The sequence below is a fragment of the Pinus tabuliformis genome, chromosome 1_2 (genome assembly GCF_031772625.1).
Source record: "Pinus tabuliformis cultivar Carrire ecotype Pingquan chromosome 1_2, CPIR1, whole genome shotgun sequence".
In the NCBI taxonomy this organism is placed as follows: domain Eukaryota; kingdom Viridiplantae; phylum Streptophyta; class Pinopsida; order Pinales; family Pinaceae; genus Pinus; species Pinus tabuliformis.
The window spans coordinates 1,004,189,880-1,004,206,419 of NC_142298.1; the positions used below are offsets into that span (position 1 = coordinate 1,004,189,880).

The following is a 16,540-nucleotide window of genomic DNA, read 5'->3' on the forward strand; positions in this document are numbered from 1 at the left end:
TAGAAGTAGTATTGTCTTATGATTGTTTATGAAGTTGTTGCAATGTTACATTGTTGCTTTTGTTCCTTTAATGGCTTTACTGATTGATGAAGATGGATATGATCAGACTTGATAGTGAATAGTTTCACAGGTTCAGGGGGAGCATTTTCTATGCTTCTAATAATGCATTATTGGCATTATGATTTCTTGAGAATTTCTTGTTGCATGATGATGTTCATGATAAGTTTATAGGCCATTTTGTCACATCTGATCAGTGAGCCTCCTAATGGGATCAATCAACATCATATTCCCCCTTGTCACCATATTGCACAAAGCCCTAAGCATGTTCCCTTCATCCCCCAAAATTTTAGCCCTAAACTGCTTCATTTGAGCCAGTTTGAGGACCAACACTCCTTGTAAGCCTATTGGGGTGCGTTCACTGAAAAGTTGGCCCTCTATGGGTTGCATTGGTCACCAGCAGGTTGCTCCCCTTTGTACTTACATTGGTTCTAGAAATATAAAGATAATGATCGGGATTCTGGAAGCTTCCCCTTCTAGGAGTTTCTAGAAGTTGTTTCAACTACTTACCTTATATAAAACATTCAGATCCTATCCTTCCCTACTTTGGAGTTTTCACCACTTATCCTTTGATCCTTTCCCTCCATCAAAGGTGGATCTCTCACCCTAGATTGATAATTAGATAAGAATTCCCAAATTACCCTACTACTCTATATATTCCCAGCCTTCTATGTGGTTGGGGGTTGGCTTTTGGAGAGTGATTTAGCCCTTATGCAGTTGTAGTGAGTGGTCATCATCTCATGCATTTAGGGTGATTGGAGGTGCATATTATGATAAGGAAAGGACAAGTCAACAACTTGGAGGAACTCTTCTATAAGATAAACTGCTAGTTATGGTTGTAATCTCCTTCCATTTATATTAATGAAAATAATTCGTTTTTTTCCTATATGTGATGTTGTTATTTCACTTATTTCAACACCATGTTGATCTATTGACCTAGGGGAGATACTTTTGTCCGAAATCGTAAATCCCGTATAAAAAATTGGTGACTCCACTAGGGAACGAAGTATTCCCTTGGTGGTTTCCTTATCCATTGTGTTTGACTACCTCCTTGACAAACCTCTGTTGTGTCATCCAACCAAGAAAAAACCTAGGAAGTGATTTCATTGAGCATTTTTTGGAATTTTTGTGCCGAAATCCTCTTTTCTAGGCCCAATGCACCCCTTGTGCCTTTGACAGAGCGTTGCACCTCACCCTGGCCCACTCTACACCAGTGTTGCAACGCATTGGTGCCTCTTCTACACTAGCGTTGGCCCCTATTTTTGCACGAATTTTGCCTTGGTTCTTGAGCCTCTCTTTGGTCAGCCTACTTCTAGTTGAACTTCCCTGAGTCTTGAGTGTCTTATGGTCTCTCTAAAGCCTTGATTTGGTTTGCATTTGTGTTGTTTGCCTTTCGTAAGAATTTGTTTCGATTTTTCTTTGTTCTTATCATTTGGTCGCTTGAGAAATGATTTCATTTGATTGTTGGTCGCTTAGATGAATTGTTGTTCTAGTTCTCATTTTGAAAAGTGTAATTGAATCAATAGTTGAATATTTTCATCTTAGTTTTCTTAATTTTGAAAATTAAGTGTGGTGATTTTTTTTTTTTTTGTAGAAAATAGCAATAAGAAATGATAAAAATAGAATCCAGAATATTCCAATTTTAATTTGTCCTTGAATTAAAATTGTGAATTAAAATCGAATTTAGTCTCACCAGCTGCTTGGAATTAATTAATTAATTCATTATGGATTAATTAGTTGGAGAAATTCAAGTTAGAAGTCTTTATGAAGTCATGCAATAGTTATCCCTTAAATTAAGGAGATTATCCCTTAATTAAGGAGATAATATTGAGTTATATTTGAGTTGTAATTAGTTAGCTCAGTTTACTGAGTTAAGTCCAGTTAAATTAGTTCCAAACTATTTGAGGAACTAATTGTGAGTTATCAGTGAATTGATGCATGCATGCACTCAACTGGTGTACTCAAGATAACTGAAGATTCCCTCATGAGAAACTCATGCATGTCTATTCTGAGAAAGACCCATTTGAGATAAATGTCAAGGACAATGTACTATCAGTTGCATGTTTTCTCCTATAAAAGAAACTCATGCATGCAGAAGGATTAATAAACAGAAGGATTGCGCAGTTATGACAGGGTGGGAGATCAATGTTCCACTTGGTTGAGAGTCTTCCACTTGGTAACAGGAGGATCACCCAGGATAAACTACACAAGGAAATAGGAGCTTGGAGGGCAGAGGAGAAGGCTTGTGAGAAGCCCAGTTTGCCTGTGAGCATCCAGGAGGTTTGTACTAAGAGCTAGCTAGTTGTGAGAGCTAAGGCATTGTATAATTCTGATGTATTTCCACCTTGTATGATAATACAGATAGTGGGGTCTTTAGCTGCGTATTTTCTATGTTTCATGTGTATTGGTTCTTCTTCTTCTGGTTATATGTGTTTAGCTCGATCTTGCTCAATCTTTAAGCTTCCGCAAATTGATAGTAGAAGTAGATTATAGTATTTTTCTTTGGTATATTGCGTTATCAGGTTAATCTCCAGTCATAATTTCTACATGGTATTAGAGGCAAGTTTATCAAAGCAATGAACAATATACAGAGAATAGAATTCGAAGTTTGAGGTTTGGGGTTGAAGGTGAAAATCGAGTTCATCTCATACTTCAAGGTTGGTCAATGGAATTCTATGGCATGAGACTCAAGTATGCCTTGGATGGCAGCTCGAATTACATAGCATGGAAAGATCGCATGGAGGCTGTATTAGAAGACAACGGCTTGAAGGATTTCATTGATCAAAATATCCCAAAGCCAGGTTCAACTAATGCACAAGAGTTGGCTGAATGGAAGAAGTGTGTGGCGGGGGTGAGATGGATCATCCTTGAGGGAGTTCGAGACCATATTGTCTCGAGTCTCCATGGGAAGGATACTCCATATTCAATGTGGAAGACATTGAAGGACCTCTACTAGAACAGTAGTGACCAGAAGAAATTAGCGCTCAAGGACAAGCTTTGAAGAATCAAGATGGAGAATGGAAATACTATTTCCACATATCTGAACAAGCTCATCACTTACAGAGATGAGCTTAGCAGTGTGGGAATAACTATTGCCAATGATGATATGGTGAGCCTCGCTCTCCTTAGCCTTCCAAAGAGCTGGAATAGCTACCAGGACTATGTGAATGAAAGGGAGAAATTGCCGGATTGGGAACAACTGTGGTCGGATCTCATGCAGGACGAGATCAGGAGGAACACATGAGATGGTTCTTCATCCAAGGATGATGAAGAAAATATGGCCTTAGCAAGTAAGGCAAGGAAAGGGAAGGGGAAGGCATCCCATTCTGAATCGAATTCTTCTCATGGAGGGAAGAAGGTTTACAAGTCTAAAGTGAGATGCTTTAATTGACACGAGATGGGTCATTATGCGACTAATTACCCATCGAAGAAGTCCAAGAAGGGATCCTTAGAAGGATCAGAAGGTGAGGCATTAGCCTCTCAGTTCGAAATGGACTTTATCCTCATCGCATGCATGGTGTCATCGATGATGGGTTGTGGTTGGTTTCTTGACAGTGGAGCCTCATTCCACATGACCAACAATAAAAGTTTATTCAGTACCTTGGAGGAGAAAGACCTCAAGATGCGCATAGAGATGGGTGATGATGAAAGGTATAGTGTTTCAGGAGTGGACATGGTTGCTTTTCAGAGGGAGCATGGAGCTCTTATCACTTTGACAGATGTGAAGTATGTGCCTGGACTGAAGAAGAACTTGGTATTGGTCGCGATGTTGGAGGACAAAGGCTACAATGTTGTCTTCAGTAAAGGAAATGTGTTCCTTATACACATCACCACGAGACAGGTGAAACAGATCGGTTCACGAGTCAAGAACCTGTATTCTCTTGAGGTTCAAGATGCATGCAAAGCCTTGAGGAGCAAGGCAAATGTTAGAGACTTGGTGGTTGAGAGGGAGAGTAAATTACCTCTCAACATGCAGTCCAAGAAGAAGACTCAGACAATTGTGGAGGAGCCACAATTGGAGAAGTGGGTAGAGGGATCACATGCAGCCATACCTCCAGGTGTGAGGTGGGGTGATATGAAGTGATAGTCTCAAGAAGGCTGAAATTGGGCAGGGTCCATTGTGAAGTTTTATCTCATGGATCGTACCTTGCTACAGGAGCCCAAAGTACATAGTAGCAGGAGGAATCAGTGGAATTGATGCAGTCAGAGATCAAAGTGACATAGGCTAGAGTAGTAAGATACTGAAGAGTGCATAGAAGGATTGAAAACAATGCAGAAAGGTTGAGTCAATAGAAGCGCAAAGTTTTTAGTTGACAGAGGCAATAACAGTTAGAGAATTTGATGACAGATGCATCATACTGATTCAGGTTGGATGTTTTTTTTGTTTCTGGAGTTGTTGGAGCAACAAAACTAGAGAGAAGTGTTGCATGCATAACATTCCAAAGATTCACAATCGGGATCAAGTTGAATTCCTTTCTTGTTGAGAGGGAGTGTTGAAAATAGCAATAAGAAATGATAAAAATAGAATCTAGAATATTCCAATTTTAATTTGTCCTTGAATTAAAATTGTGAATTAAAAACGAATTTAGTTTCACCAGCTGCTTGGAATTAATTAATTAATTAATTATGGATTAATTAGTTGGAGAAATTCAAGTTAGAAGTCTTTCTGAAGTCATGCAACAATTATCCCTTAAATTAAGGAGATTATCCCTTAATTAAGGAGATAAGATTGAGTTATATTTGAGTTGTAATTAGTTAGCTCAGTTTAGTGAGTTAAGTCCAGTTAAATTAGTTCCAAACTATTTGAGGAACTAATTGTGAGTTATCAGTTAGTTGATGCATGCATGCACTCAGCCAGTGTACTCCAGATAACTGAAGATTCCCTCATGAGAAACTCATGCATGTCTATTCTGAGAAAGACCCAGTTGAGCTAAATGTCAAGGAAAGTGTAATATCAGTTGCATGTTTTCTCCTATAAAAGAAACTCATGCATGAAAAAGGATTAATGCACTGAAGGATTGCGCAGTTCTGACAGGGTGTGAGATCGATGTGAGAGATCAGTGTTCCACTTGGTTGAGAGTCTTTCACTTGGTAACAAGAGGATCACCCAGGAGAAACTGCGCAAGGAAATAGGAGCTTGGAGGGCAGAGGAGAAGGCTTGTGAGAAGCCCAATTTCTCTGTGAGCATCCAGGAGGATTGTACTGAGAGCTGGCTAGCTGTGAGAGCTAAGGCTTTGTATAATTCTGATGTATTTCCACCTTGTATGATAATACAGATAGTGGGGAATTTAGCTGAGTATTTTCTGTGTTTCATGTGTATTGATTCTTCTTCTTTTGGTTATATGTGTTCAGATCGATCTTTCTCAATATTTAAGCTTCCACAAATTGATAGTAGAAGTAGATTATAGTATTTTTCTTTGGTATATTGCATTATCAGGTTAATCTCCAGTCATAATTTCTGCAAATTTTGCATCGACATTTAGGGTTTTGCATGTGCATTAACATAGGAACAGTTGCATTGGAAAGGAAATTGCATCTTTCATCTTGTTTGCTGCATATTGTGTGTTGCATCTTGATTATTTCTTCCCTTGGCTAGATTTTCATTGAAAGGGAAAGGATTTCTATTTTCTCATGCTAGATTTACATTTTAGGATATTCAAGTGACATTCGTGGTGAGCCCCAAAACTAAAGCATAATCCAAGATAAACAGTAAAGTTTATTGAATAAACCTAAGGAGCATTTGTAACATTAACGCAAACATTTAGAGGTCTAGGCTAGAGATGTGTTCTCACATCGTTAAATGTAGAAGCTGATTTTGTTTCCCAGCGTTTCATCCAGGGGGTGAAATCCCATTCCACATATGTGAGTGTATAGGATTGACTCCATGTAACTTCAATTATATTTGTGGCGCTCCACGCACGCAAAGTATATGGGAACACTCTCATCGAACAATTATGCATTAGAAAGCACTACTACGAACTGCACTCCATGTACCATCGCATATATTTTGAGAGTCCATCCATCCATAGGTAGCGGAGTCTGCCACCTTATATACCGTGATACACCAAACACAACATTTTGGGAGATTTCTTGAGATACGTTAAGTCGTTAGGTCGCCAAGGTGTATATTGCAGTTCATGGTTGCTTGTAATCCTTTATGCCTAGATTACCCTCTTTTTGTGTTAATAAAATTTACTATCCAACGTGGAATAACAAAATCCCCCTCCCCATCGTTTGCGTAGAATGAAAAATAAGCCTCCTCTTCCTCCAGAGGTTACTCCTAACCGTTGTCCAAAGCATAAGAAAATGCAAATTACCGAATCAAGAACATCAAGATCTACTTCTGGCCCTCCTCCTGATATTGATAAGCAAGAATCATCTATTCCTTTAAGTTCCAAACCTGAGATCACATCTATTCTTGTTGGTGACATTGACACAATTGAAACATAAGTCCCTGAACTTTGTTACATGAGGTCATTGAATATGAATTATCTGAGTCAGAAACTTTGTTTCCTAAGGTTATTGAACTTGAGGAGCCTCAACAATCTTCACCCGAGTCTTTGGGACCTTCCTACTCTCTTCCTTTGTCTTAGACAAAACGAATGTATCTTGGGCCTGACGGTGAACCTCTTCCACACTGACTTTTGAGTATTCAAGAGATCCCTCAGGAAGATCCTCATCCTTCTACTCTCGCTCATTGGGAAGGACTTTATTTTTATCAAACCAATCCTCTTCTGTATCTTCAACCTCTGACACAATCTCCTTTACCTGATTCATTGAGCCTACCCGTGGATCTCTCACGACAATCTTCATTGAGATGCTTAGCCATGATTGGAACTTATTCAAACTCCCAGCCTGTGTGCACCACTATGGTTGAGACATCAAGTGTCGCTTCCTCATCTTTGTAACATCACTAGAAACTCATTTATATGGTGGCCCGTTTGTCCCGCCTAGTTATCAATCATTATCTGGTACCTTTTCTGGTGGCTTCCAATCCTTGGACCTCTCCCATGTCATCCAATTCTAGAATAATGTCTGGTACTTCTCTTATGAATTCCACACAGTATGCTACTTTTCCTCCATCTACACCTAAAATAGAGCAACAATCTGGCCCTTATGTCAGTGGGAAAATCTACCCTCAACAGCCTAACCCTCCTTATGATGGGTACCCTATGTTGTACCTCAGGAGACAACTCCTAGCTGTGGGGGAACCAGTGCCCGAGACATTTTGAGATTGGATAAAAAAAATTTAAATTAATGGCTGGAAGTACAAGCCATGAAGGCTTGTAACCAAAAGTTATAGTTTGAAACCCTATTCTTCCAAAGAAGAATGGCTAGAGAGGCTATGAGAGTTGCAGGATTGAGGTGTAAAGCAGAAAATGGAAGAGACAGAGTCTTGGCATAGGCAATTAAGAATCTGTTCTTTAACTCTGTAGAAAGAATAATGTAAGACTGAGAAATTATGAATGAGGTTCTTGGATGTGGAGCGCCCATTAAGGCCTTAAGGATTAATTATCATGAGTACAATTATGTAAATTCATAAAAAACTAAACCAAAGCACTAGCTACATCTTACACTATCGAAGAGAGGAAAATAGATAAATTTGAATGCTGAAACTCAAGAGAAAGACAATCATTGCAACTTCCCAACGCTGGAATCAAACTGCAATATAATATTCACGCTTCAAAAAGATTGTGGATTACAATACTCAGTCAGGAAGATTGAACTCCAAAGCCTCTTAAAATCTAATTCGTCGTCTTTTATTTCTACCTCCTGAACCTATATCCATAACTGTCTCCATAATTGTCTCTGTTGAGATTGCAACAAGATGATGGAGCTTAGTGAAAAGAGTCGCCTTCACTAAGTGGGCCCGCAGGCTATTTTTGGTGCAAGTCTATTTTTAGACTATGTCTATTTTTAGACATATGGATCATGTCTATGTTTATGGATGATTGATCAAGTTGGGAAAAATAGATGGACTTCTATTTTTGATGAAAGTGTGAGTGATCACAGTGTGAGTGATCAAGTCTATTTTTAGACTGGCTGTCAAAAATAGAAAAGTCAAATATTATTATCTCACAATAATATTTGGACTATAAACTTAATCTTATTCTCTTGGAGCACTTCAGTTTGAGCTACGGAAGTGGCACATGCAGCTGTCAGAAGGAAATTCGTTTTTCTTATGAGTCAGTTGAGTTGTTGCATGCATGACTTCAGTTAGAACTCAAGTGAGTTGAGTTTAGTGGACTGGAGGTACAGTTGATGGAGTTGTGTTCAGTTTAACTTAGTTAAACTGGTTGTAGTTAGTCTAACTGCAGATAGACTAATGATGAGTTGTTAAACTAATTATTAACTCATAATACAACTAAAGAATACATCAGTTAACTCAGTTGCATGTCAGTGCATGTTCAGTTCAACAGGGACAGGTGGTAGAGAATCAGATTGCTATCAGTTGTGACTATAGTTGTGCACCAGATCTTGCACAATCAAAGGATTGAGTATGCCAATGAGTTTGCTCACATATTTGGCCCGCATTTTAGCCTTTGCTCACGTCCAAAAAGAGTGAGTGACTATTTTGCAGGTGAAAAACGAGTTTGGGAAGTTATTCTCATCAGTTCTTGAGCAGGTATTGAGCAGTGGAGGCAGGCAAGCAGTGGAAGAGATTTGGAGATCAGATCTGAGCTGTATTGTGTGTAACAGAGGTGGAGATACTTGTGAGAAGTATTATGCTGTGTAATGTTACATGACTCAATCATTAATATACAGATAGTGTGGGGTTTTTAGCGAGATGCTTTCCCCGTGATACATACTGTGTTAATGTGTGAATGCTCTTGATGTTTTATTGTTATTGATGCTGCTATATTCTTGATCAACGTAGAGGAGCTTATGTATTGTGTATGTTTTCCGCATTAGTACATGATCAGGATAATCTCCATTGAATATGTGTTAAATTATTCAAAATTTCTACATGGTATCGGAGCTAGATAATTGTAGAAAAAATTTCTACATGGTATCAGAGCTAGATAATTGTAGAAAAAGTTTCTACATGGTATCGGAGCAGCTTGATTTGTAGAAGAGATTTTTTACAGGATATCAAGCGAGGGTTGATCGGAAGCAGTTGAGTTTGGAGCTGGTGGAAAATCGATTTTTGCAACAGTGTTGTTGAAAATGTCTTTCAACGGATTGCAAATGTTATTCCAAAGCAAGAGCGACCTGGCGCTCAAGGATAAACTCAGTAACAATAAAGGTGAGAATGGATCTTCATCAAAGGTATCTGATGAAGAGAATTGCGCTTTGGCTGCCAAAGCAAAGAAAGGGAAGAGAAAGAAAGCTTCTCAGTCTGGTGCGAAAGGCAAGAAGCAGGATATGTCCAAGGTGAAGTGCTTTCACTGTCACCAGCACGGACACTATGCCACAAATTGTCCGCAGAAGAAGAAGAACAAGCAAGCTGCTGGATCTGCAGGGGGAGAGGCTTTAGCTTCTCAGTTTGAGCTTGATTTTTCATTGATCGCATGCTTGGTTTCAAGTGTGATGGGATCAGTGTGGTTCTTGGACAGTGGTGCGTCTTTTCACATGACAGGAGATAGAGATTTGTTCTCTGATCTGGAGGACAAAGATCTTGGAGTGCACATCGAGATGGGCGATGATGGTAGATACAGTGCGACCAGTATCGGTACCATTTCCTTTGAGAGGGAGTCTGGTAAACCCTTTGTATTGAAGGAAGTCATGCATGTTCCAGGATTGAAGAAGAATCTCATCTCAATGGCGATGTTAGAAGACAAGGGGTATTATGTTGTTTTCAGCGAGGGAAAGGCCTTCCTGCGCAGCAAGACAACTGGTGAGACCCGGAAGATAGGGGTTCGAGTGAGGAACCTTTATCAGTTGCATGTAGATGGATGCGCAGCAATGGCAGGCAAGGCAGAAGGATTGGTGAGCCGGGATGATGGCGAGTTGTGGCACAGGAGATTGGGTCACCTTCACCATGGAGCCTTGAAGATACTGCAGCAGATCACTACAGGGCTTCCTAAAGGAACACTTGCGCAGTCAGATCAATGCAAGGGGTGTACTTTGGGGAAGTTTGTGAAAGCCACCTTTCACAAGAAGGATAGTCGCGCCACGACGATCCTTGAGAGAATTCACACAGACGTGTGTGGACCTTTCTCAGTTGCTTCGACAGCAAAACACAGGTATTATGTGATTTTTGTTGATGATTTCTCTCGTAAGTGCTGGATCTTCTTCATGCAGAAGAAGAGCGAGACATATTCAAAGTTCTGTGAATTCAAAGCACTGGTCGAGAAGGAGTCGGGGAAGAAGGTGAAGGCTCTTAGGAGCGATAATGGTGGTGAATACATCTCGGACGAGTTCAAGGATTTCTGCAAGGCAGAAGGGATTCGTAGAGAGCTCATAGCTCCCCATAACCCACAGCAGAACGGGGTAGCTGAGCGGAAGAATAGAACGATTGTGGGTGCTGCACGGGCAATGTTGCATGATCAGGGCCTACCCCTTCACTTGTGGGCGGAAGCATGCAATACAGCAGTTTATGTGCAGAACCGTTGTCCTCATAGGATACTTGGCATGAGTACACCCGAGGAGGCTTATTCTGGTAAGAAGCCTGATCTTTCTCATTTGAGGATTTTTGGTGCTAACGTTTACATGCATGTGACGAAGGATGCCAGAAAGAAGTTGGAACCGACTGCAGAGGTTGGGATATTTGTGGGGTACACTGATACGCCCCACAACTATCGTGTGTATTTGCCAGATAGTGGTAAAACTGTTGTGTGACGGGATATAAAATTTCAGGAGGAGAAAGCCATGAAGTGTTCGCTTGAGAGGGAGCTACACTTGCATGCAGATGAGGAGCTATTAGTTCCTAAGGATGAGCTTCAGGACGTGGATCAGCCACAGGAAGAGGTTCATGGAGTGGAAGAGACCACTCATGCAGCGCCAACCATCAGAGGGCGAAAGCGCTTGACAGAAGCTGAGCGACTGGCTCAAGATGCAGAGAAAGTTGTAGGACCACCTACAGCCCAACGCAGGCAGAGACAGTCACCTGATCGGTACACTGGATACATGGCTCTTATGAGCAGGTGTGTTGTGACTGAGCCATCCTCTTTCGAGGAAGCTGTGGAGGATCCCGCATGGGTAGACGCCATGGTGGAAGAGTATGATTCTATTGTCAGAAACAGTGCATGGGAGATTGTTCCTAGACCGGAAGGGAAATCAGTGGTGGGTTTGAGATGGATCTACAAAGTTAAGCAGGCGGCTGACGGGAGTGTGGAGAAGTACAAGGCAAGATTTGTTGCCCGAGGCTTTTCACAGATTGAGGGGATCGATTATGAGGAGACCTTTGCACCTGTCGCAAGGTATTCTTCCATACGGACGATTCTTGCTCTCTCAGCGCAGATGGGATGGCACATTCATCAGATGGATGTGAAGACTGCGTTCCTCAACGGAGTCATTGAGGAGGAGGTGTACATTGAGCAACCCGAAGGCTTTGAAGTCTTCAGCAGCGAGTCGCATGTGTGCAGGCTCAAGAGAGCGCTGTATGGGTTGAAGCAAGCACCACGTGCTTGGTACACACGGATAGACAGCTATTTCACAGGACTTGGATTCTCCAAGAGCGAGGCGGATCCGAACCTATACCAGATTGTGGTGGAGGGTAAGTTGCTTATCATTGTACTGTATGTTGATGATTTGATTCTAACGGGTGATGAGCTTTTGATACTGTCATGCAAGAAGGATCTTGCTACAGAGTTTGAGATGAAGGATTTGGGCCTCCTTCACTATTTCCTAGGATTGGAAATATGGCAGCGCAGTGGTGGACTGTTTGTTTCTCAGGGCAAGTATGCTCGGGAGATACTGGAGAAGTTCAACATGCATGGCTGCAAGCCTGTTGATACTCCTCTTCCTGGAGGTTGGAGGAAGGAGGATGCCACTTCGGGAGAAGAAGTGGATGCCACTGTTTATCGACAGTTGGTGGGGTCGCTGATGTATTTGGTCAATACACGACCTGATATATGCTATGCAGTTAACCAGCTTTCACAAGCTATGGTTAAGCCTACCAAGCTCTTCTGGAAGGCGGGCAAGCATGTATTGCGCTACTTGAGAGGCACATCGGGATATGGTTTGTGGTACAGACAGGAGGATGAGGTGAAGCTATGTGGCTTCACGGATGCAGATTGGGCAGGGAGCCCAACAGACAGAAAGAGCACATCAGGAGGGGTCTTCAGTATCGGATCGACAGCAGTTTCTTGGTACAGCAGGAAGCAGAGATCTGTGGCACTCAGTTCAGCGGAGGCCGAGTATATGGCAGCAAGTTTGGCTGCATGCGAGGCTATATGGATGAGGAAGATCCTGGTTGGTTTGTTCGGTTCTCATTTGGATCCTACTGTGATTTACTGTGATAACCAGAGTTGCATTAAACTCTCGGCTAATCCTGTATTTCATGATAGATCTAAACATATTGACATCAGGTACCATCATATCAGAGATTGTGTGCAGCGGAGGATCATGTTACTTTCGTACATTCCAACGGAGGATCAGGATGCTGATATTCTGACGAAGGCTCTCACCAGGAGAAATTCGAGTACCACCGAGGCAGGATAGGGGTTGCTGATAATCCATATCTTGTCGAGAGGGAGTGTTGAGATTGCAACAAGATGATGGAGCTTAGTGAAAAGAGTCGCCTTCACTAAGTGGGCCCGCAGGCTATTTTTGGCGCAAGTCTATTTTTAGACTATGTCTATTTTTAGACATATGGATCATGTCTATGTTTATGGATGATTGATCAAGTTGGGAAAAATAGATGGACTTCTATTTTTGATGAAAGTGTGAGTGATCACAGTGTGAGTGATCAAGTCTATTTTTAGACTGGCTGTCAAAAATAGAAAAGTCAAATATTATTATCTCACAATAATATTTGGACTATAAACTTAATCTTATTCTCTTGGAGCACTTCAGTTTGAGCTACGGAAGTGGCACATGCAGCTGTCAGAAGGAAATTCGTTTTTCTTATGAGTCAGTTGAGTTGTTGCATGCATGACTTCAGTTAGAACTCAAGCGAGTTGAGTTTAGTGGACTGGAGGTACAGTTGATGGAGTTGTGTTCAGTTTAACTTAGTTAAACTGGTTGTAGTTAGTCTAACTGCAGATAGACTAATGATGAGTTGTTAAACTAATTATTAACTCATAATACAACTAAAGAATACATCAATTAACTCAGTTGCATGTCAGTGCATGTTCAGTTCAACAGGGACAGGTGGTAGAGAATCAGATTGCTATCAGTTGTGACTATAGTTGTGCACCAGATCTTGCACAATCAAAGGATTGAGTATGCCAATGAGTTTGCTCACGTATTTGGCCCGCATTTTAGCCTTTGCTCACGTCCAAAAAGAGTGAGTGACTATTTTGCAGGTGAAAAACGAGTTTGGGAAGCTATTCTCATCAGTTCTTGAGCAGGTATTGAGCAGTGGAGGCAGGCAAGCAGTGGAAGAGATTCGGAGATCAGATCTGAGCTGTATTGTGTGTAACAGAGGTGGAGATACTTGTGAGAAGTATTATGCTGTGTAATGTTACATGACTCAATCATTAATATACAGATAGTGTGGGGTTTTTAGCGAGATGCTTTCCCCGTGATACATACTGTGTTAATGTGTGAATGCTCTTGATGTTTTATTGTTATTGATGCTGCTATATTCTTGATCAACGTAGAGGAGCTTATGTATTGTGTATGTTTTCCGCATTAGTACATGATCAGGATAATCTCCATTGAATATGTGTTAAATTATTCAAAATTTCTACATGGTATCGGAGCTAGATAATTGTAGAAAAAATTTCTACATGGTATCAGAGCTAGATAATTGTAGAAAAAGTTTCTACAGTCTCCATAAGTGTCTGATCTGAATTAGTTACATAAATGACTCTTAAAACAATTACAAAACTGTTTCTCCTTTAAGAAATTTTCAAATCCTGATATTAGAATAATTTTATTACACACACACACACAGATATATATATATATATATATATATATATATATATATATATATATATATTATATATATATATATATATATATAATATCTTAAAGCACATTTGTGTTGTTTTTATCTCTCTTTTTTAATTCTTATAGTTTGATAATCTGACTCACAATATATTACAAAGGTAGCATGTGTACATAATGAACGTAAGCCAACTTGGTCAATCGTCACCTACTAGGTCTCTTTGTTGTATTCAAAATTACATATGGTTTTTTGGGAAACCAAAACTGCCATAGGAGCACTTTTCAAAATATGTGGTTTTGCTCAAAGTCATAGAGGAATAAATTGGAACCATGGATCTGTGTAGTAACAGTTTTTCAAAATCGTGCCCCGGAGGGACCCTTTAATGGTTTCTGGAATAAAAAAGAATGCTTCCATAATAAACTGTAGTCGTCGATCTTTAGATAGGTGGTTTGAGAAAAATGTCTTGCGGGGGCACAAAAAGAATTAAACTTCATGCATCTCCTTCTTCTGGGATCCTCTTCGATCTGGGTTCAAATGTTTTGGACCATCAATGATTTTCTATGGATATATAGAAAATATAAAATCTAAACTTTGATCAAAGTGCCTATAGAACACCGTGATGAGACAACCCATGCAACAAGAAGAGCATTCTGTTGTGTGTACAACATGAGCAAGGTGTATAATTGATACCCATATTTGTTTGTCCTAAATTTTGAGTCCATCGCAAGATATTTTTAGTTGTAATTGTTTCGATGCAAGGCTCCTAAAAGGCACACTGCTTTTCCATGTCAAAGCTTTTATGTGTGTTCAAGGTCTTCAACATCACTATCGCTCTCCCTCCTAGAACTGGCACATGGAACAAGCATCCATGTTGCATCTAAAAGGTCCTACAACTGTATGGCACTTTTCAGTTTCATCTCTGCTTGTGGCCTTCCACCATTGTATTTGTGCATAAAATTTAAAATCCTTTCTTGTGTCACTTTTAGATTTACTTTCTGCTTAGGCGTCTGATCACCATGGCAGACAACAACAATAACACAATGTAATTCTTTAGATTTTCCAAATGTGCCAATGATTTCATTGCCTTGACGAGCTAGTCCAGAAGGCTGAGTTGGTTCTGCAACCTTCTAGGGGAGCGTTGGAGGAAGTGTTGATGAAAGATGAGGTGCCTTAGCATCTAGGAACACAAGACAAATTCCGCAGCATCAAAATACTTATAAGAATGCCTTACAAAGCTCCATCCATTTACAACACAAATGTAAGATCTTCCTTGGCAATGTAGAAGATCAAATCCACATACCACTTGACCAAAGACTGTGCAAACTTCTCTTGCCATTTGCTTTTCTGTTGGTGTTAATAGAACTGGATACCTCACCTATTTCCCATCAAGGCTCCTCATGACAATGCCATCAACAACGGGAGACTTTCTGGCCTCTGCATTAGCATTGTCAGGCCCAAGTTTAAATACCTTAACATCTGTTCCCCCAGTGGGCATGAATTATTCATATCTGTATGACCCTTCTCTTCGTACATTTCTAACATCTTGACAAAACTCACATGAATGATTTCCAACCTTTTGAAGTAGCTTTTTCATTCCTCCACCAGCAGAACTTGGGTAGTAAATCATAACACTGTGATCATCTCCATGAACTGGTTTTTCCACAAAAGGCTTCATAATTCACTTTCCATGGACTTGAACAAAATCCCTTGCTCCACAAAGTAGTCCAACACAAGTGCATAACTTGGAGTGGGAATGCCAAATTTTTGAAGGCGCTCATATACCTTTCGACGATCATGGAGAAGATGTTAAGGTCTAAGCTCATTCACAAGGAAAGGCTTTCAAAGAGTAGCATAAGCTTCAACTTTCTCAAAAGGGTAGCTGGTTTAATAAAAAGCAATCACAAATTGGCCACTTCATCGTTGTTTCTTCAAGAATGATGATGTCTCCAAATATTATGATCTCAAATTCACCAAATGCCCTCAGCCAATCAAGGATGTGCTTCTTGGCAGCAGAAGGAACCTTCTTTTCCATTACGCATACTCCAACTGCGATTCTGGAGGGGGAATCACCGACATCCATCCCCATATTTCGCAATTCCAAAGATTTGAAACAACAACTTGACTCCTATGTTGTTTATGTAGCTGGTATAAAGGAATGTTACTGTGCGATGCTCTTTGGCCACCGTGTTTGATTTGGCTTTGGTTGTGGTGGGCCCTCTCGCATATATGAGTATGTGCAGCCTCTCAAATCCCTGAATTAGTGTTTGGAACTTTCTTGAAGATCTTTGGTATTTTAGTTGTGTCAAAATGAGCTGCAACATATGGCTCCAATTAGGGACAACACTTTGGGCGCAAAGTGCTGAGAACTGTAGATCAATGGCTTTTCTTGGGCATGGAGTCCAAAATTCTAAAAACCCTGAAATCTGAAAAATTGAAACTTGACATTCTTGAAATCTGAAACCTCTGCAAACTTATTTCCAA

General features: G+C 40.4%; 1 pseudogene; it reads right to left on the bottom strand.

Annotated features, from left to right (window-relative positions):
- Positions 1 to 14,856: 14,856 nt before the first annotated feature.
- The window catches only part of LOC149209482 (inositol hexakisphosphate and diphosphoinositol-pentakisphosphate kinase VIP1 pseudogene), a 55,080-nt pseudogene continuing 53,396 nt past the window's right edge, over positions 14,857 to 16,540 (bottom strand).